Source organism: Zingiber officinale, chromosome 5B, assembly GCF_018446385.1.
Source record: "Zingiber officinale cultivar Zhangliang chromosome 5B, Zo_v1.1, whole genome shotgun sequence".
NCBI lineage: Eukaryota > Viridiplantae > Streptophyta > Magnoliopsida > Zingiberales > Zingiberaceae > Zingiber > Zingiber officinale.
In genome coordinates, this window is record NC_055995.1 from 44,874,217 (window position 1) to 44,895,741 (window position 21,525).

Sequence of the window (21,525 nt, forward strand, 5' to 3'; positions counted from 1 at the left end):
AAAACACCAAATCATTATTTATCCACATAGTTCAATATCAGATGAAACAAATATCAATTTTATCATCCTGTTAACTAACCACAATTAACCAGATTTATTAAAATCAAAAATCTCATAGGCACATAAACTCTCTAGCTTCCAATTTATAATCTGATCACCAACTATAAACATCAACCTGTGAACACCATACATGATACTCACTATATCACCATCAATGACAACCCAAATAAAAGATCATCAAAATAGTTATCCACTAAAAGATCATCAACAACCACATAACATTTACTCTCTTAAATCATTAGAAATCAACACATCAAAATATCTGATCTCACAATATCCCTCAACCTCAAACCATTCTCAACAATGATCAAACATGGTAACTCCCCTAATGTACAATTTTTCATCATATCGGGTATCCTAATATCCAAAAGATATGAGTATAAAACCTTCACTGGCTAAAACAACATAAATATGTAGGTATCATCCACTACCCAGTTATCAATAGCAGAGGCTGGTATGTGCCTCCATTTCCTACTAGTAGTAACAGAAGCTAAAATAACTGGTGGTATGATAAGAAAAATCACCAGAGATTATAATCCTTGATCTCTATTAAGGTCAACCATGCTCAATGGCTAACTCATCACATGTAATATAGGCTATAGCAATCAGACAGGTACTAAAGATAAAGTGCTAATAGATGTCATAACTATCATAAAATAAACATCATACCTATTTGCCGTCTGGAGATGTTCCATCGCTGTCCAGCCCCCAACTTCTGACCTCAAAATTCCGAACGAGAAAATCGCCGGAAATCCATATAAATCCGAAACAGAAATCCAAACCCAATCGTAATGGAAAAATCCATGTCACTCAAACAACTACCCAGTTTGACTCGCAAACTTGGGCTAATCCAAAAATCCAGAATACCCAAAAATAGGTATCCGATAAATCACCAGAACACCGAAAGCAGGTATCATAACCCGCTCTGATACCAAATAAATTGGTATCAGATAAATCTCAAAAAAATCCAACACACGAAAATCCAACAAGTATCGCCAAACTTTAGCGCTCTGATACCATATCAATTAGTATCAGGTTATACCAACTATGCAAAATACGAAAACAAAGATCATAAAAATCCAAAACACACAGCAAGTATCGTATAACTTGGATCTGATACCACTAAATTGTCACGCCCCAGAGGAGTCTCTGTCCGAAGAAATTTCGGCAGCATCTCCCCTGTACGGCGGACAATATGAAACTTTCTACATATCACATATACTTCAGCCACAAGCGGCTGGAATGATAACAAAAATAAAAACAAACACCACGCAGTTTATAGAGATATTCAGCCTCTGGCTGTCACAACCACGCAGTTAATAGTAGTAATCAATAATAGTAGGACTCTGGCTCGAAATCCACCCTACTCCACTACACTCGTAAAGCTCAAATCTAACGAACTCACCTCTTCTGCCGTCCAGGCAGGCATATAGTAGAATAAAAACCAAACCATCCAAAAGACCATCAAACGGTAACAATCCGTACAATATCCATAAATAAAATCCAAAACAAAACTAAAACATAGTCTGATGGAAGAAAAACCAAAATAAAGCAAATAACAACCTAGTAGAGAGCTAGCTCTACGTGCAGATGGGGGGCCAGCGACTGGAACTGCTCCGGACAGCCTCAACCTGAAAATATCAACAATGGAGGCGTAGCAGGTACAACTGATATGCATAATAAAACAAATAACAGACAACACTAATCATGCGTACAGTCTCCTGAATATGAGGAGGATAAATGCAACTGAAATGAAATCAGAAGATAACTGTACTGACCGGATCAAAGTATAAAGGTAACAGGTCGTCAGACCGAGTGAGTCATAATCCTGTATGCATGTCAATCAATGCATCCAAACAAATGCAGCATATAAGTGCAGCAATCACAAGCAAATAAAAATGCAATAAATGCATATGTCAACCCAACTCTGCAATGACAGAGTAAACGGGATGCTGTCGGAGTACTCCTGTCCTGTGACCCCAAATCATAAATGGGGGAGCTCAATGCTCTCATCTCCCGGTACACGATGACGGGGAGGATATCTCTGCCGGCTACCACGCTGAGTCTCCTGACCAACGGAGCCAAACAAAGTCCACCATCTGCCGGCTACCACGCTGCTACCCTAAATGCCAACGGAGCCAAACAGAGCGGAACTGACTGCCGGCTACCACGCTGAGTCGCCTGACCAACGGAGCCAAACAGCAGAACCGCCACACACCAGCCAGATATACAAATCCATGGGTGATGTGTGCAGTACATGTAACTGGCGATGAGCTCAACCAAAGTAGAGCCGACAATCGCACAGCATGCAATCATGATGCATGATACTAAACATGGCAATCTCATGAATAACATGGCATGATCCATATAAATAGATACAAAGTGTGTACCACAAGAAGACGTATCAAATAGAAGGTACACAAATCGAAGAGGGTATCAAATAAACCCTAGATCCAGAATATAACAGAGCATGTGGTTAGGTCACTACCTAAGGCATATGTGATCAGGCAGATAATATGCAGTGCAGAATAAATAAACAAACAACATGTACTAATCATGTAGTGACCAACCGAAATAAACAAGTAACACAATTACTGTTATATGTTAAACATATTATCATGCATATCAAAAGACATAAGTCAAAGTACCCGCCTCCGATAAAATGGTCCAAATCCGGACTCCGAGATACTCGTCTCGTATCAAACTCCTGTATCACAAATAGAAATATATTTTTATTTAGCTACAACTCTTCCAAATAGCTAAATAAAATCTCAAATCCTAACTTAGGGCAAACCCTAATCACATTACCCTCATTCTTCTCACACAAATTCATCTACACATGATCATCTAGCTAAAATAATCGAATTACACCATGATCTACAACTAAGACCAAAAACCAAATACCTTACCTTGATTCCTAGCACTGTTGCTGCTGAATGAATTTAAATGTCGTAACAGAAAGTCCACAGCACAGCCTTTCTTGGCTGGAATTCTTCACAAACAGAACAAGATGAGATCCGGCAAGATGATCACAAATCAAACCATGCATAATCTCTACTGACCTCTACAGAAAATGCACACTTCCTAAATTAAATCTCACACAACGAAAGATAGCAGCAAATCAAATTGATCAGGAGATACTGCTCACCTCACTGCTGTCTGGTTGAATCCGGCAGAACAAGTGTACAAGCAGTCGATGCTGCCAGAAATAGAAACACTGCTGGAATCAAGAGGATTCACTAAACAACCACCAACTGGATTTCAATTCACTGTCCGGATCAAAAAGAGAGATCAAGAAGTCACGATTTCAACCAAACATTCCACCAGAAACCTCTATTCACATGGATCATCACTCACCTCAAAAGATCCCCAACCCCCCTCAATCGAAGCCACTTATGGCTCTGTGAACTGCTCGGGAAGGAGGAACAAAGGAATCGTTCGGCTGTGGAGATCCCAGGGCACTGCGTAGAGAAGGCCGTCGCTAAGGATGAGGAGGAAGATGAAAAGAGGCTTCGATCGGTGGCAGTGTTGCTCGACTAGGGCAGAGGAATCCTTGCGTTACTCCCTGCTCACCGGTGGCGATGCAGGCGCAGAGGAAGAAGAAGAAAATCGGGCAGAGGCTAGGGCTTCGATGTAGGCGAGACAGACTCGGCGGCGGTGGCTTCTGTGGACGGCGTCGGCAGAGGAGAGGGGGAAACCGCCGGTGCCGGCGGTTAGGGCAAAAAGGAAACTCGGCGCGAGGAGTGGGCTCGGGTGCGCGAGGGAGAAGAACAGAAACGGCGATTAATGAGGGATTTTCGGCGACAATGTAAATAAAAAGGAATAAGAAATAAAAAGGAAAAAGATTTATAAATATAATCTTCTCCTCTCTTAAATAGGGTAGCCTAAACAGGCTTTTTTTCCGGGTCCCGTTCTGGTCCCCGTTAACTCGTCCATACGAGCTCCGAAAAATTTCCGAAAAATGTCCAAAAATTCCGAAAAATTTCCTTATTCATAATCGCCTATTTTCGGTATTTTACAAGAATTCCCCTGCAAAGTTAGATCTTCGCATACACAAGAACAAGATAGCAGATAGCAATTCGACAGAAAAAGAGAAATAGAAGAATCAAAAATGCAGAATTGAATTTGTACAAAAAAAATTAACAAGAAGTGAAAGTTATACAAGAAAGTAAAAACAGAAATCTAATGATTAGTTACAACTATGTAATATGAAAGGAAAACAAATGTTATGTTTAGTCTAACTCAATTGATAATTCCTAATGTTATAGCGCAGTCCCCGGCAACGGCACCAAAAACTTGTTCGCTCTCCGCAAGTGTACGAAAATGTCGCAAGTAATATAAAAGATTATCGTATCCACAGGGACTGGAATAAGCACTAGAAATGTCTCAATGCGAATTAGCTAAGCAACTATCCAATCGTTTCAAAAGCAAAGTAAAGGTAAACAAATCTAATCTTAAAGATCAACAAACAAGAATTTAGTGTTTTGGGTTATGATAAAGGGAGATTCTAGGAGTTTCGGTTTCTTTGTAGGATTTCTCGAATGTAAATGGTTCACCAATTCTTATCCCTCAATTGCCAAACATGTAGAAAGTTGCCGGTTCTCTCTTGCAATAGACAACCGACTAAGGACTGAGAAATGTATCTAAATAGGATTAATTAGACATCAACCTAAGTTGTCCTTACACAGAAGTGTACCTATTACTATGCCTTCCTCGGATATCAACGTAGAATCCCACGACTTATTAATCTATCAAGATACAAGAAACTAATCACAAAATCCATCCTACTCTCTTGAGTAATCCTATTTCCTCTTCAAGATTGTCTCTCAAACGTCCTTACACGGGCTTGCACCTGTCACGTGGATCCCTCGGATGATCGAGTGAGAGTTTATCTTTACAAAGTCCATAAGAAATCCAAACAATTAATCAAGAATGAGAATTAAGCACGAATCACCATTAATCATTCAAGATCTAATCGATACAAGCAAGATAATGTCATTGAAACAAGAAAATGGCAAATCCATAAGAGATTACATCAATCCATCATACAAATACTCCCTTCATCCTAAAATACAAGATCTACTCCATGAATCGAGGAAGAAAACCCGAAGAAATTAAGAATACAAGCATTTCTTAAATCCCCAATCCAAGAAACCAAGAAAAGGGGGAAAGAGAAAACTTATCTACGAAGAAGCTTCGTCTTCGGATCCCATCCTCGCTCCGGAGCCGAAATCGTCAAGAACTCCCCTTGAATCGCCCAGAAATACTCCCAAGAATGGGAGGAAACCACCAAATCTTGCCTTCTCCCAAAGGGGGAGAGATCCCCTTTCAATTCATGAAGGAGGGTTTAAATAGAGGAGGGAATCGGGCGCCACACGGCCCCGTGACACGGCCGTGTGAGATTCACACGGCCATGTCCAGTTCCTTCTCTGCCAAAGCTACACGGCCGTGTGGTTCACACGACCACAGCCTGCTTAGTCTCTGGAAATGCTACACGGCCGTGTGGTGCACACGGCCACAGCCTGCTTAGTCTCTGGAAACCTCACACGGTCGTGTAGATCCACACGGCCATGTAAGGCTTCTGCTCTGGTTGGCTTCAAATCTTGACACGGCCGTGTGAAGTTCACACGGCCATGTCATTCTCCACTTCTGTTGGTGCCAAACTCCACACGGCCCGAGCTCCATACCAGTGCAGGGCCGTGTGAGGTACACGGCCCGGTGCTTTCTCCCTTTGTTTCCTCCAATGCTTGCCCAAAGATGCAGATTCTTCACCAAATCGACTCCTGTGTACAAAAAAATGCACAAAAAGCAGATCTCCGAACCAAAAGAGTAAATATGCTAAAAGGTAAGCTGGAAGTATAAAAATGCATAGATCAAGCATGCTCAAAGTATGTAAATGTGCGTAAAAACATGCATAAAAGAGTATATAATCTACGCACATCACTCACCTCGGGTCAACCAGGTCAACCCTGACCAAGGTTGCACTAACAATCTTCCATCAAAATACAACTCTTCTGTTTTCGTCAAACATCAAAATACAACTCGAGTCAGGTCAACTCGAGTCGGGTCAACCAGGTCAACCTTGACCTAAGGTTGCACCAACAATCTCCCCCTTTTTGATGTTTGACAAAACCATAACCTAACTTAGGTTTTCTAATGTTCTTCCTTGAACATTCTCCCCAAACCTACACTCTCTCACTTTTTGACACACATCAAAAAGAGTGAATCAAGGTCAAGAGTTTCTTCCTAATGAAAGTCCCATACCTTTCATTGAAACTCTTAATTTCCCCCTTGATATTAAGGTCAACAATTAACTTAGTGATAATCCCATATCACTCAAGTCTTTAGGAGTAAAACCTCCCCCTGAAAGTGAACTCCCCTTGACTAATAGGTAAAACTCCCCCTAAAGGTCAACTCCCCCTTGACCATTGCACCAACAATGTCTTGGAGAGTTTCAACCCTTTAGAAATCCAAAACACCACTTCCACAGCTACAATTTCAGACAAACAGTCGAAATTCAGCAAGTTGGCACGCCCTGATCGGTCACCGGACCGATCAGGCTTCCTCTGGATCAGTCCAGTGACCGATCCACACAGACCTGGACCGATCAGGGAACCTCCTGATCGGTCCACGACCTCTGATTTCTGATTTCTGAAATTTTCTTCTCCCGAAATTCAGAAACCTCTAGAAAATCACAGAAAATTTCAAAAATTATAAAATTTTGAGGATACATTCCTCATATCATATACTATCATGGAAAAATAATTTTCGATGAAAATAACTTCCATTTTAAAATCTTGATACAAAGTTCGAAAAACTTTGAGATAGTTCAAGTTTAACTCAACTTTGTATCAACTTTCTCAATGATGAATGTTATCACTAGAAAAGCTTCATCAAGGTTTTTCAAATCAATTTTAAAATGATTTTAAACCATTTAATTTAGGACCACAATCTTTGGGCTAAATGTACATGAATTGTACATAAGCTTTCCCTATGATCCCCAATTTTGAATTAGGCTCATCTAGGTACAAGAACCATGCACCTTGATCCTAACTCATCATCCTAATATCTCACACACATCTAAGGTGTATTAAACACATTCAAGTCAATTTTGATGTGAGATATGGGTTTAGGTTATCTTAGTCTAAGGTCTCATGCATTTTCTAAACATCAATTTGATCTCCATATCAAATTATGTTTTTAACCTTAAATCAATTTCATTGATTATAAATGCAAGAAATGATGACATGACATAAAATGATATCATACATAATAACACGTGCCAATGTCATGATGTCATGGCATAAAGTATAAAACTTAAATAAAACATGACATTTAACTAACCTAAGCATTATCATGACATTTTAAATGATCATAAAATAAATATGATGTCATGACATGGCATATGGCAAACAATATATGGCAAATAGCACATAAAGGTATAGAAAATACCTAATTCTAGCCTTAGTTGCCATTTTTGATAATTTTAATCATTTTGCCATAAATTCTATATTCCTAAGTGTAATAGACCTAAAATCACATACCAAGTATGTTTAGATCACCATGTGCCAATTAAATTGACCTAAGAGAACTCCTCAAATTTGATTGGCACATCCTAATCACCTTAGGAATAATTTTCAGTTTTCATATTCAAGGCTTGATTACACCTTGAAAATTCCTAAAGTGCCACCTTTTTCCATGATTAGGTTAACTACCTATTCAAGTAAGGTTGGCACACCCTAACTCATCTAGCGTGATGAAATCACGCTCCTAGGAACCCAATACCTATTGGAGCTCATTGGGTTCACTAAGTATTCACTAGGGATGACTTCCCTAGCAACCCTTCTAATGACCCTCCTAGGCTTTGAAGCCTTGGTCATTTGGGACTCATCAAGATCAACTCTAGGGGTGACTCCCCTTGTGACCTTGGTGATGGTCTTCCTAGCCCTAGATTTTGTTCCATAATCGAATGGAACATTATGATAAGTGGGCTAGACCACTTGGGACTTAGGTTTGTGACCCAAACCTTTCTTGTCCTTGGATATTGGTTTTTGACCCTTAAACCCTAGAGATGACTTCTCCAAGTTCTTAAGAGCCTTTTCCAAAGTATCAAGTCTTGACCTCAAGACTTGATTCTCCTTCTCTAATACCTCAATTTTTAATTTTTCATTTTTCTTTGAGGTATTCCTAGGCATGTGTCTAGTTGTTTTGGGATTTCTACCTAGATTATCCTTAACCTTAGATGAGTTGATCCTAGGGTTGGCTTTCCTAGTGTTATCCTTATCTAGGCTCACATGTTTGGCACCTAAGCATGTGTATCGATTTCTATTGTTATCATGCCTATCATTATTAGCAATTGCAATCAAACTACTAGCATGCATCTTACTAGTATTGCAATAATGAGCCTTAAAGGTTACCTTAGGGTTTGCCTTAGCTCCCCCTATTGATGTGCTTGGTTTCTTGTCCTTGTGAGGTTGCCTCCCCCTTGGACATTGGCTCCGATAATGTCCCCTTCGCTTGCATTGGAAGCACACCACGTGCTCCTTGCTCTTGCGTATTGGGACTCCGGCTTCCTTGATCTTTGGCGCCGGTGGAGTCTTCCTAACCCTCTTTGTACATTTACTCTTGTAGTGTCCAAATTCCCTACACTCAAAGCACAATATGTGTAATTTATTTGAAATTGAAGTGCTTGAGTTAACTAGGGTTGAGGATGAATGTGACTCTCTCCTTCATCCCTTCCGGAGGTAGATGCTTCTTCTTCTTGCTCCAATCTTGAAGAAGTGCTCTCATCCTATTCTTCCTTAGATGTTGAGTAACCCTCAACTTATAATTCCTCTCCTCCATGGTGTGAGCTACTTAGCTCACTTGACTCCTCTTCATGGCTTGAAGTGGAGCTCTGCTCATGGAACTTGGCCAAGTTGTTCCACAACTCCTTGGCATTGTTATAACCACCTATCTTACATAGAATGTCATTAGGTAATGAGAATTCAAATATTTTCATTACCTCGTCATTAATCGTGGATTGGTGGATTTGCTCCTTCGCCCACTTCTTCTTCTCTAATGGTTTTCCTTCCTTATCCATCAGAGGCTTAAAACCTAATTGAACACAAGTCCAATTTTCAAAGTTAGTCATAAGAAAATACCTCATTCTTACCTTCCAATACGCGAAGTCATCGCGGTCGTAGAAGGGTGGAATGGTGATGTCTTCTCCGAGTTGATCCATCTCTAGCTTGTGCTCCCTCGGGTGTTAATCCGGCGAAGAGCGACCTAGCTCTGATACCACTTGTTAGGATCGATGGTTGCGGCTAGAGAGGGGGGGTGTGAATAGCCGACCCCAAATCTCGTTCGTTTCATTCTACAAATCAAGATTAGCGCAGCGGAAATAAAAATAGCGAAACAAAGACAAGAAATCAAACCTCAATACGCGTCGATATAACGAGGTTCGGAGATGAAACTCCTACTCCTTGGCGTGTCCGTAAGGTGGACGAAGCCTATCAATCCGTCGGTGGATGAAACCCCAGAAACCCGGCTAATAATCACTCCTTCTGGGTGGAGAAACCTCGCCACAATGTCTAGCAACAGCACGATAAACAGGAGTACAAGAATACAGCAAGAAACTAAGTACAATATACCAATGTAATAACCCTAGCTTGCCTTCTTGTCGACTGGTTGAAGCGGCAACTTCACGAGACGCCTACAACAGCAGGAACCCAGTCGAAGAAGCTCACACGAAGCTTCGGAACTCAGCAAAGCACAAGAGCACACCAGCAGCTCAGTAGAAAGAAGAGGAAGAAGAAGTAAAGAAGCAGAGGCTCAATCTCCTTTTATAACCTGCGAAGAAGAAGACACAGGAACTAGCCGTTGTGTCGCAACGGCTAGGACCTGGACCGATCAGGCTCCACCCTAATCGGTCCAGAGCCTCTCTGATCGGTCATCGGACCGATCAGGCTCTAGTCTGATCGGTCCCCAGACTGATCAACCATATCTTCACAGAGCCACTAATCGTGCTCTGATCGGTCTGTGGACCGATCAGGCTCTAGGCTTATCGGTCCCCAGACCGATCAGCCAACTCTTTATGAGAGTTGGCTCGTCTCTGATCGGTCTCCAGACCGATCAGAAGAGCCTCAGTAAGCCACTGATCGTTATCTGATCGGTCACCAGACCGATCAGATACCCAGCGTATCGCTGGATCAATCCACTAATCGATCCAGAGCTTGGTTTTTGCCCAAACCAAGTCCCAAGTCTCCCACACCAACCTCCAGTCAACCTTGACCAGTTGGTACATCATGCTTAGCATCCGGTCACTCCCTTGACCTGCTAAGACTCTTCACCAGGTGTCCGGTCAATCCCTTTGACCCACTTGGACTTCCTTTTCGTGTCAAGTATCCGGTCACTCCCTTGACCTACTTGACCTTCTCAACACCAGATGTCCGATCACCCTTGATCCATCTAGATTTTCCCTTGCCCGGCTTCACTCACCAGGACTTCCCAACTGCCTGGCTTTACTCACCAGGACTTTCCCTTGCCTGGCTTCACTCACCAGGACCTTCACCAACTGCCTGGCTTCACTCACCAAGACTTTCCCTTGCCTGGCTTCACTCACCAGGACTTTCACCTGGCTTCACTCACCAGGATTTCCCGTCTACCTTCCTAGTCTAGAGAACGAGCTACCGAGCCCTCTCTGACCTAGTCCGGAGAACGAGCTATCGAGCCCTCTCCGACTTCGTCCGGTCCAGAGAACGAGCTACCAAGCCCTCTCTGATCTAGTCCGGAGAACGAGCTACCGAGCCCTCTCCGACTTCCACATCCGGTCCAGAGAACGAGCTACTAAGCCCTCTCTGACCATAGTCCGGAGAACGAGCTACCGAGCCCTCTCCGACTCCATCAGGTCCAGAGAACGAGCTACCGAGCCCTCTCTGACCACAGTCCGGAGAACGAGCTACCGAGCCCTCTCCGACTTCCCCATGCCAAGTTTCCATACTTGGACTTCTCCGTGCCAAGTCTCCATACTTGGACTTTTCCCGTGCCAAGCTCCCTGCTTGGACTTTTCACCATGCCAAGCTCCCTGCTTGGACTTTTCCGAGTCAGGTCAACTCACCTCGGGTCAACGAGGTCAACCTTGACCAAGGTTGCACTAACAATCTTCCATCAAAATATAACTCTTCTGTTTTCGTCAAATATCAAAATACAACTCGAGTCAGGTCAACTCGAGTCGGGTCAACCAGGTCAACCTTGACCTAAGGTTGCACCAACAATGATAAGTGATATGTTCATGATGTACGCTATGATTCATGCATGTGCTGTGTGCCCAAATATGCATGTTTTATGATATGTTAAGAAACATGATATGCATGAAAGGATAAGAACTATGATATGTATGACATGCTATTTTACTTTATGTATGGCTTGTACCAAGGGTGGGCTCCATAAGCGCCCCGGGGTCGATGGACTAAGAAACGAGCCTCGTTAGGGATGGGCTCCTAAGTGCACCTAGGTCGATGGACTAAGAAACGGGCCTAGTATGTATGCCTTGTAGGGTTCAAGACTTGCTACCTTGGACCTACATAGGACGCGCGCATTTATGTATGTGGTACAAGTCGGGGCCCTAATCATGTTGAGATTATGTTTAAGTATGTATATTATAAGTTTTCAAAAGACATGTTGCATATGTTGCATGATGTATGTTTAGGAATTCACCTTGCTTATACTCTATGATTATGCCATGCTATTTATGATGATGTTATGCTATGTCAGGATACATTTGATGATCATGTTATATTATGCCATGTTACTTTATGTTATGTTACGATATGCCATGATATGCTGCTTGATATGATAAATTTGTCTTTATGCCTCTTGACTTGTGGTTTTAATATGCTTTACGATTTTTGTGAGTAGGAAACTTACTGAGCCATGAGTGCTCACAGCTTACTTTCTTGTACCACAGATAAAGGCAAGGAATGGATGTATTAGGGGAGCAGTAGGAGGGGCTAGAAAGATGTGTGTGGTAGTAGATTGGCTAAAGGAAAAGACCTGCTTTTGTTTAATAAGAAATATGCCATGTTTATATTTTTACTTTATGACTCCATAACATTAAGTATGTGTTTGGGTATTGAGACTTAAAAATTATGATGGGTATGCTATGTGGTTCTTTTATGTCTATGGTAATGTTAAAGTAAGAAAAGTTTTTAAATTCTCTAAGTAAGACTTCCACTGTATTAAGCATGTATGTGTCCAAGTAACCCCCGTCGCCTAAGCAGGAGGGGCGGGGCATTACATGTCGTCCGTAGTAACGAAGCTCACTTTGTCCTGATCCTCCCGAGCGAGCGACACTTGGTGGTAGCCCTGGTATGCATCCAGCATGCATATCAGATCGCACCCCGAGGTAGAGTCTACCAGCTGATCGATCTGGGGCAGACGGTAAAAATCCTTTGGGCATGCCTTGTTTAGATCCCGGAAGTCGATGCAGACTCTCCATTTGTTGCCTGGCTTGGAGACTAGCACCACATTGGTGAGCCAGCTCAGGAATTGCACCTCCCGTATGTGGCTGGCCTCCAGCAGTTTCTCAACTTCAGCTCGGATGATGAAATTCTGTTCAGTGCTGAAGTCCCTCTTCCTCTGCTTCACCGGCCGAGCATCCGGTCGGACGTGGAGTTCATTCTGCGCTACGCTCGGCGAGACCCCCGGCAGTTCATGAGTTGACCAAGCGAAGACGTCGCAGTTTCGCTGGAGACATCCGATCAGCTCCTCCTTCTGGCCTGGCTCCAGGTCGGATGCTATGAATGTTGTGGCCTCCGATCGGGTAGGGTGGATCTATACCTCCTCCTTTTCTTCATAAACTAGAGAAGGTGACTTTTCGGTTATAGCGTTTACCTCGACTCGTGGCACTTTCCGAGCGGATTTAGCCTTGGCTCGGACCATCTTTACGTAGCATCGCTGGGCTGCTAGTTGATCCCCTCGGACTTCTCCAACTTGGTCTTCTACTGGGAACTTGATTTTCTGGCAGAAGGTGGAGATGACCGCTCGGAACTCGTTGAGAGACGGTCGCCCCAAGATCACATTGTACGCGGAGGGAGCGTTGACTACGATGAAGTTAGCAGTCCGCGTTCTTTTGAGTAGCTCCTCTCCCAGGGAAATAGCCAGTCGGACCTGTCCGACCGGCACAACATTATTACCGGTGAACCCGTAGAGGGGGGTTGTCATTGGCAGCAACTCGGCTCCGTCGATTTGCAATTGGTCAAAGGCCTTCTGGAAGATTGTGTTGACCGAGCTGCCTGTATCAATAAAGATGCGATGAATAGTATAGTTAGCTATTATCGCTCAGATGATGAGGGAGTCATCATGAGGGACTTCGACTCCCTCGAGGTCCCTAGGCCCAAAGCTGATCTCGGGCCTGTTCACCCGCTCCTGACTATAGCCAACCGCATGGATCGTGAGCTGCCTTGCATGCTCCTTCCGCGCCCTGTTGGCGTCACCTCCGGTGGGTCCACCAGCTATGATGTTAATTTCTCCTCGGGAGACGTTGCTTCTGTTCTCTTCCTCCCGAGCAGATGGCTTGGGACGCTCGTGCAATGCCCGAGGTTGAATCCTGGGCTGCTGATGATGTTGTCGCTCGGGGGATCCTCTCTCTGTACGCCGACAAGGGCTCTGGTGTCAATGTCATCGATTCGGCGAAGGTGATCGACGGCCATAGCTCCTTAGCATAGGATGAGCGATTGGGGGGAGGCTCCGACAGTCGCGGGTGTTGTGAGTTTCTGACTGATGGAGTGAACAAAACATGGGAGTCCATACCTTCCCCCTGGGCTTAGGTCGATCGACCGCTACTTGTTTAACGGCATGCGACCTTGCTTACTGATAAGAACGGGCGGCTTCTGCCCGGGGTCCCCTCGGTGGTTGATAATTGGAAGGCGGCTTCCGCTCGGCATGAGCTGGTGGCTCGGGTGGTGTTTCCTTTTTCCTCGCCATCTGAGCTTCCTCCACGTTGATGTACTCGTTGGCCTTGTTCAACATGTGGTCATAGCTGCGAGGCGGCTTTCTGACGAGCGAGTGGAAGAAATCACCGTCCACAAGCCCCTGTGTGAACGCGTTCATCATAGTTTCTGAAGTGACCGTTGGGATATCCATGGCCACCTTGTTGAAACGTTGGATGTAGGCTCGGAGAGACTCCTTCGAGCCTTGTTTGATAGCGAACAGACTTGATGCTGGTCTTCTAGTAGCGCCTGCTGCTCGCGAAGTGATGGAGGAAGGCCGTGTGTAACTCTTTGAAGCTCGTGATGGATCCGTCCGGTAACCTCCGGAACCATCGTTGTGCCGATCCGAAAAGGGTGGTGAGGAACACCTGACACTTCACACCATCTGTATATTGGTGCAAAGTGGCTGTGTTGTCGAACTTACCCAGATGGTTGTCCGGGTCGGTGGTCCCATTATATTCCCCGATCACCGGGGGCGCGTAATGCCTTGGTAGTGGGTCACGCAGGATGACCTCAGAGAATTGTCTATTGACCCGCTCAGGGGACGAGTCTGTACGTGGCGCCTTACCCATCCTTGCGTCGCGGAGGGGCGCCTCATCGGACGAAGAGCCCCGGTCGAGGTTGGCTTGCGCGACTTCCGAGGGCGTTTGGAATAAAGCCCGATGGAACGGTATCGAGGCGGGCGGGGATTCCACCTGAGTGTCAGTTGGCCCTTTTTTCTGGCCCCATATTGAGAGCTGTTCCGGTCGGTCGTCTAGTGCCGCCCGATCGCCTGACGCCGACGTTGCCTGTTGCGCTATCCGATCGGCTTGAGCCTTTGGCTGTTGCTCGACTATCTTAGTTGCCCGCGCTTGGATGAGCGCGTCTAGTTCTTCGGGAGAGAGTGTCACCATGAGTTGGCATCCAGCTTCTTCCATCGTCTCTGCTCGGATTCAGGAACGTTCCCACAGACGGCGCCAATTTGATCCTGTCCGAGCGCAGAGTTGATGGAAACTGGGGACGTGGCACTCTCCACTGTCCTCGACTGGTGATGTGGATCTCCGGCGAACCTGCAAAGAAGCCGAGCCGGGAGGGGTTTCCCGGCGACGACCCTCTGATGGTCAAGTTAGGCAGTGAAGAAGAAGAGGAGCAAAGTAACGCTACTGTGGCTACAGTGATGAGAATCACATACCTCCGTCGAAGTCTGGGGGTCCTTATATAGGACCCCAGGGAGGCGCGGTCATGCTTCTCGATGCGTGCACGCTTCCCCAAACATACGTTAGTAGGGTTGTGTCAGAAAGGCATGCCTGACGTCATTCCGCAATCGTCTGAGCATATCCCTGACATGACGATGGAAACTTCCACCGTACGATGCTTTGTCCGCTCCAGCTGCCGACCATGCTGTTTGTCGGCAGCAGGTGTCTCAAGGATGATGTTACCAGCTATCCCTTTTGTCCCTTTGTGCCTCTTATCTATTCCCGGTCCGAGCGGATCGGTCGCTCGGCGCTCAAGGCCTCCGGGAATGCGCATACCTTAAACCGGGCGGGGAAGCTCTGCTCATGTGCTCGAATGGGATTGCACCTTATTGTCCTGTGGCTCGGCCGAGCAGCCTGTCCGCTCAGCCCAGAGACTCTTTTACCTTGAGCAACGGAAACCGGACCCCTGGTTGGGCTATCTTTCGTCTGGCCTGGGAGCCCCCTGGCCGGATGTTCGGTCGGCCGAATGCTCTATCGGCCCGCCAGTCCACTCGGCACAACCTTGGGGTTGACCCTCTTGACCATTGACCTCCACGTGTCGTTGACCTCCCGCCAACGAGGGTCCCCCGTCCTTACCACCGGATCATAGATGAATAATAAAAGTATAATAATGTTTAATAGACAAATAACCTTAATGAAATTTTTATAAATTTTCTGAGAATTTTTTCTGAGCTCGTATGACATATTTTGAGGGAATGAATTTATAGGCTCAGGAAAAGCCTGTTTGGAATACCAAATTAGTGGGAGTTGGTTGAGGAATAAACTTAGGTTTTGATTTCTCTAAACCTAAGTTCAAATTATATAAACCTTCCTATGAACAGTGCCCTAACCCTTTTTATTCCCACTGCCTGATTCTCCTCTTCGTCACCGATGTTGTCTCCCCTCTCGCTACGCCGACCCCTTTTCCTCTTTCCGATCTCTCCTCTCCCGATCCCGTTGTCGTACTCTAAATCCACACCGCCGACTCATCTCTTCCCCTCCCAATATCTCTCTCTCTCTCTCTCTCTCTCTCTCTCTCTCTCTCGCACGCGAGAGAAGCTACCCCATCTCCTATGATCATCGTTCGAGCCATTACTGTCTAGCCATCGAGGTCAGTTGCAAATCGGTAGCAGCACTGCTTTCGAGACCTAATCAGTGACGTCGACATTTCCTATCCGGCCCTCCAGCCTGATGATGTTGCGAGGCCGTTCTGCTCTCGATTTCCAGCCATTGGCACACCACCACCAGATGACACAGATCGATGTTAGCCAGCCACCATCCACCAGCCGCTTGAGCTGCCCCTCTTTCGAGCTTCTTCTCGTTGAGAAGTTCGATGTTGACCGCTTATCATCATGCCCTACTTGATCCTCTTCCTCTCCTAATCTGTCCCCTTTTTATCGTCGATGACTCCTTTTTAGCCATAAGCTACTACCGGCGATCATCCTTCCGCTTTTCTACCTCTAGGACCTATGCTGGATCTTAGCCTCTGGTTCAATGAGAAGTTTTCAGCCAGATTATACTATTCCAGCATTGTGATCAGAAGGTGAGGATTTATTGGGGGTAAGTGGGTAATCTAAAGGATATGTATTAAGAATTTATAATTGTGCTTAGTTGTGGATGTATTGATTTTGGTTCTAGGGTGCTTGACCTAGAGATCATCGATTTTATCTAGCTCTGACCACATTATTCGGCAGCATGTACTCCGTCGGCAGGTTAACAATAAAGTACACTAATTTGGGTGAGTTTAAAGTTGATTTTATCCTACTTTTTATTTGATTTGTTAATGGATATTGTGTTATGCTAAGTTGAATATGAATTGCTTAATGGGATTATTGATTGTGGAATAGGGATGATTGGTTTTGGTAATTGATTCATGATAGATTGTCAGTTAACTAGAATATGATTTCCAATTAATGGATTGTAGATTACTATGGGGAAGATTAAAGGATTCATGGATGAAAGTAATTGAAACTAATCATTAATTAAGGATAATTAATGATTGATTTGAATAGGATTTTTCCTATAGGTTTAGGTCTTTAGATTTAGCTAGTTATTGCTTATCTGATTAGCTAAACTATACATTACGTGATTGCAGGATTATGATTCGAGATGAACGTCTCAACGTGGGATTGTTTAGCTCAATCTACAGTTAAAGGCGAGTACCTTTGACTTATCTCTTTTAATATTATCATCCTGATATGCGTAATAGACTATAGCTAGTAGTAATGGTTATGTTTATATTTGCTTGGTATGTCACTACTTGATACCCGTAGTATGCCCATATGGTTATCTGTTATGCATTTATATTTATGCCTCTTGATTCTTGCCATGTGTACTTATGTTTATAAAAGTAGCGACATACAATGCATTACCAGATATATGCCTAGCTACTAGATATACATGGCATGTGTACCTAGATTTATTATCTGACATGTGTACCTAGTTTCATTATCTGGCATGTGTACTTAGATTTATTACTTGGCATGTATACCTAGATCCTTGTTATGGGCTCGATTTTCCTTTTGGTACATATTATATGGAGGTTTATATTTTCAGGAGTTACATGCTTTAGTGTCATGCACCATTTCGGATGATTGCATGCTGAGCAATTGTCGGCTCCTTTATAGTTGAGCACATCGCCAGTTACATAATTTGCACACACAACCACTCATGAGTTAGTGGTACAACAGGCAGGGTGTGTGTAGTTACTCTATCAGCCACTCATGGGTAGTGGTGACATAGCGTGGTAGCGGGCAGGGATCCCTACTCTTGACTATGACACAGGGATATGAGAGCTTCGACTCTTTATTTAGTTAGGATAGGAGGATAGGTGTACTCCAACAACATCCTGTCCACTCGGTCACTCAGGAGTAGTGATGGCAGAGTGTACAGTTGTCATAACCCTAACCACTCGACCTCACCATCGCATGTGAGGTGGTTGACTGGCGTCAGGGGTGACCATGTCATTTGTATCATATACATGGATTACATTTATTGCTTATGATTGCTGCATTTTAGATGCTGCATTTTGGTGGTTGCATATGATTGACATGTATACAGGAGACATTATGTATTTGGTCAGACAACCCTTTACCTGTTGGTATGGTTCACCCCCTTATGATCGGATAGGAAGTCATAGTGAGTACAGTTTCTTCTGTTGTTCAATTTTACATTACTTGTTATTGTTCATGAGACTGTACTGCATGATTATTACTTATAGTTATATCTTACTGTACATGTCTGATCGATGTCAGCTGAGTTCTTGAACTCACTCCATTGATTTATTACTATTTCAGGTTGAAGGTGCCTAGAGATCTTGTTCTCCAGTCCCATGTCACATCGAGCGACTTCTTCCGTTCTTGCTTCCGTTCACTTTATTGGTTTTGGACTTATTCTTGTATATGTATCTTGTATGGAATTTAGCTTTGTGTTTTCTCGTATTTGGTTTGATGTTATCATGTCAAGCTGGACCGATTCACAGTTAGTTGTTTTGTTCATTTCATGTTCATTATTTTATGATTTCTGTCGTATAATGTTTCAGTCGTGTAGGCTATCTATTAAACTACATGGAATGTTTAGTTATTTTATCATATTTATTCCTGTCATGTTGGCCGAGGATTAAGAGGCCCTGAGGGCTATGTATATTTGATTTAGATTGTCATCGGTACAGGGGAGATGCTGCCAGATTTTTGTCTGGCAGGGACTCCTCTAGGGCGTGACATATTGAGGCTAATTTATACGACAATAGAACCAAAAGCAGCAGGGTCACAGTATAATTACAGATTCATTAGTCAGTGGTATAAAAATCGTATGAAATTCATATTTGATCCAAAAAGGGTTATATAAATTGGTAATCAAAGCTAACTAAATTTCCTACATTTCAATAGAAGACACCGAAGTGAAATTGGTTCACCTATTGAGGCTAAGTTATGCCACAACAGAACCAAAAGTAGCAGGGTCACAACATAATTCCAGATTCGTTAGTCAGTGGTATAAAAATCATATGAAATTCATCTTTGATCCGAAAAGGGTACTGTAAATAGATAATGAAAGCTAACTAAATTTCCTATATTTCAACAGAAGACACTGAAGTGAAATTTCATCACCTATCAAGGATAATTTACACCACAACAGTGTTGGATCGAGAAGCGCTAGAGGGGGGGGGGGGTGAATAACGCTCGTGGATATTTCATTTCGGAATCATAAAATACGAGTAATTAAATGCAGCGGAAATAAAAGAGAAAACAAGAACACACGCAAACACAGGATGTTTACTTGGTTCGGAGCCTGTGGCGACTGCTACTCCAAGGCCCGCGATCGTTGATCGCTTTCTGTGGCCAACAACTATAAGCTCAATAAAAGGTTACAAATGAATTACAGTCAATGCAGTAATTAAAAAACAATTATATCGACGACAGAATGGTTATTTCGGATCTCTGGGTCGTCAGGAACTTGTAGCAGCACTTCAAGGCGTTTTTGAAGCAGCACGTTGTAGCTTGATCACTTAGAAATTGTTGTCCTGAGCTGCTGCCTCGACACCTCTTTTATGCTGTGCTGGAGGCGCCTCTAAGCCTGTCTGAGGAGCCTCCAAACCCCGAGTCCGCCGCAATGATAAGCACTAATCCGGTCGCGCCTTATCCCTTTGAAGGTGCCTCCAAGCTGCTCCAAGGCGCCTCCAACACCTGGTCCAAGGCGCCTCCAGCGACGTCTGAGGCGCCTCCAAGTCTTCTACGTAGACTTCTGCTGGCTCGCACCCGAGGCGCCTCCAAGCCCCATGGAGGCGCCTCAGACACTGTTCATCCGAGGCCAAAGTTGCTTCTTTGTTCCTACAAAATGTGTTAGTCCCAAACACATACCCTGCAAAATAAAGTTAGCACAGAAACAATATAACAAATGATAGTCGACAGTCATCAGACTGTCCGGATCTGACTTCGGATTTCCAACTGGAAACCCTAGGTCGACCCGATGCCTACTGTTCCCTCTACGGGGAGCGCGTCCTCACCTACTCCACTCAGGAGATTTACCTGTTGCTAGTGCGATCCTCCAGATCGACTGGACTTTTGCTCAGCGTTCGAAGCTTCCGGACTTTCTGCTGGACTCCCGCTTCCCAGCCCGTCCAGTCTTCCACCTGGTTCGTGACACCAGGACTTTCCACCTAGGGTTACCACCCCCTAGGACTTTTGCCTGAAGCTCTCGACCTGCCAAGACTTTCCGCATAGGGTTACCACCCCCTATGACCTAGGGTTACCACCCCCTAGGATTTTCACCTACCTAAACGCAGCTAGGACTTTTGCCTAAGTACACTTAGGAATTTTCCTGCAAGCTCATTCAAAGTGTTAGATCACAAGACGACTTAACTTTGAACCCTTTGTCATTATCAAAACTTGGGTTCGATCGTCTGATGCTTCCTGCACCAACAATCTCCCCCTTTTTGATTATGGCAACTCTAATTGAAAGTTAAGTAAAACAAAATGCATAAATAAACATAAGCATGCTTTTAAATAAGAAGTTTAAGCACAAACGTAAGCATACTTAAGTAACAAGTTAAGCTAAAGAAATTTTAAACTTTATAAGAGTTAAGGTAAATTTAAAATTTTCAAAGTTAAGGCTCCCCCTTAATAAGAGAACTCTTATCCTTAATTTGAATTTTTTGTCCTACTCTCCCCCTTTGCCATATATCAAAAAACTTTATAGGAAAAATTTAGTAAAATTTTGCTAAGTTAAAATAGTTTAAATGCAAAACAACTCTGTTTAACCAAAATTTTGAAAACTTAAGCTTTTAAAGACTTTGTTTAAAGATTTTTCATTAAACTTAAAAGTCTTTTAAAAAGGGATTTTCTTAAGTACGAAAATTGAATTAAGTTTGGGAAAAACTTTGAAAGAAAACACTTAGCTTTAAAGAAAGGATATTTGGCTAATTTAAAGAACTTTTCAAACACTTAGCTTTTTATAATTAATTTTCATTGTAAAACTCTTAGCTAAATGTCTAAAGAGATAATTTTCTTTCAACTAAGTTTAAAGAGCTAGTAAAAAGTTTACTTTGAAGAATAACTTTAGCCAATTTTGAAACTTAGTTGAAATCTTTGGGGAAAAATAAATTTTTAAACTCTGTTAGATAGATTCGAAAAGCTTTGTTGGTAAATATTTTCTTAATTTTGAACAAGCTTTTTGAACAATAACTTGGAAAGAGAAAATAAACTTCACTAAATTTTCAAAAGACTTTGAAAAGTAAAAAAAATATTAAGAAAGTCTAAGACTATTTTTAAAAAATATTTATACGA

The 21,525-nt window shown here is 43.4% G+C and overlaps 1 pseudogene; it reads left to right on the top strand.

Annotated features, from left to right (window-relative positions):
- The first annotated feature begins 13,610 nt into the window (after positions 1–13,610).
- LOC121986622 overlaps positions 13,611–21,525 on the top strand; it is a 106,278-nt pseudogene continuing 98,363 nt past the window's right edge.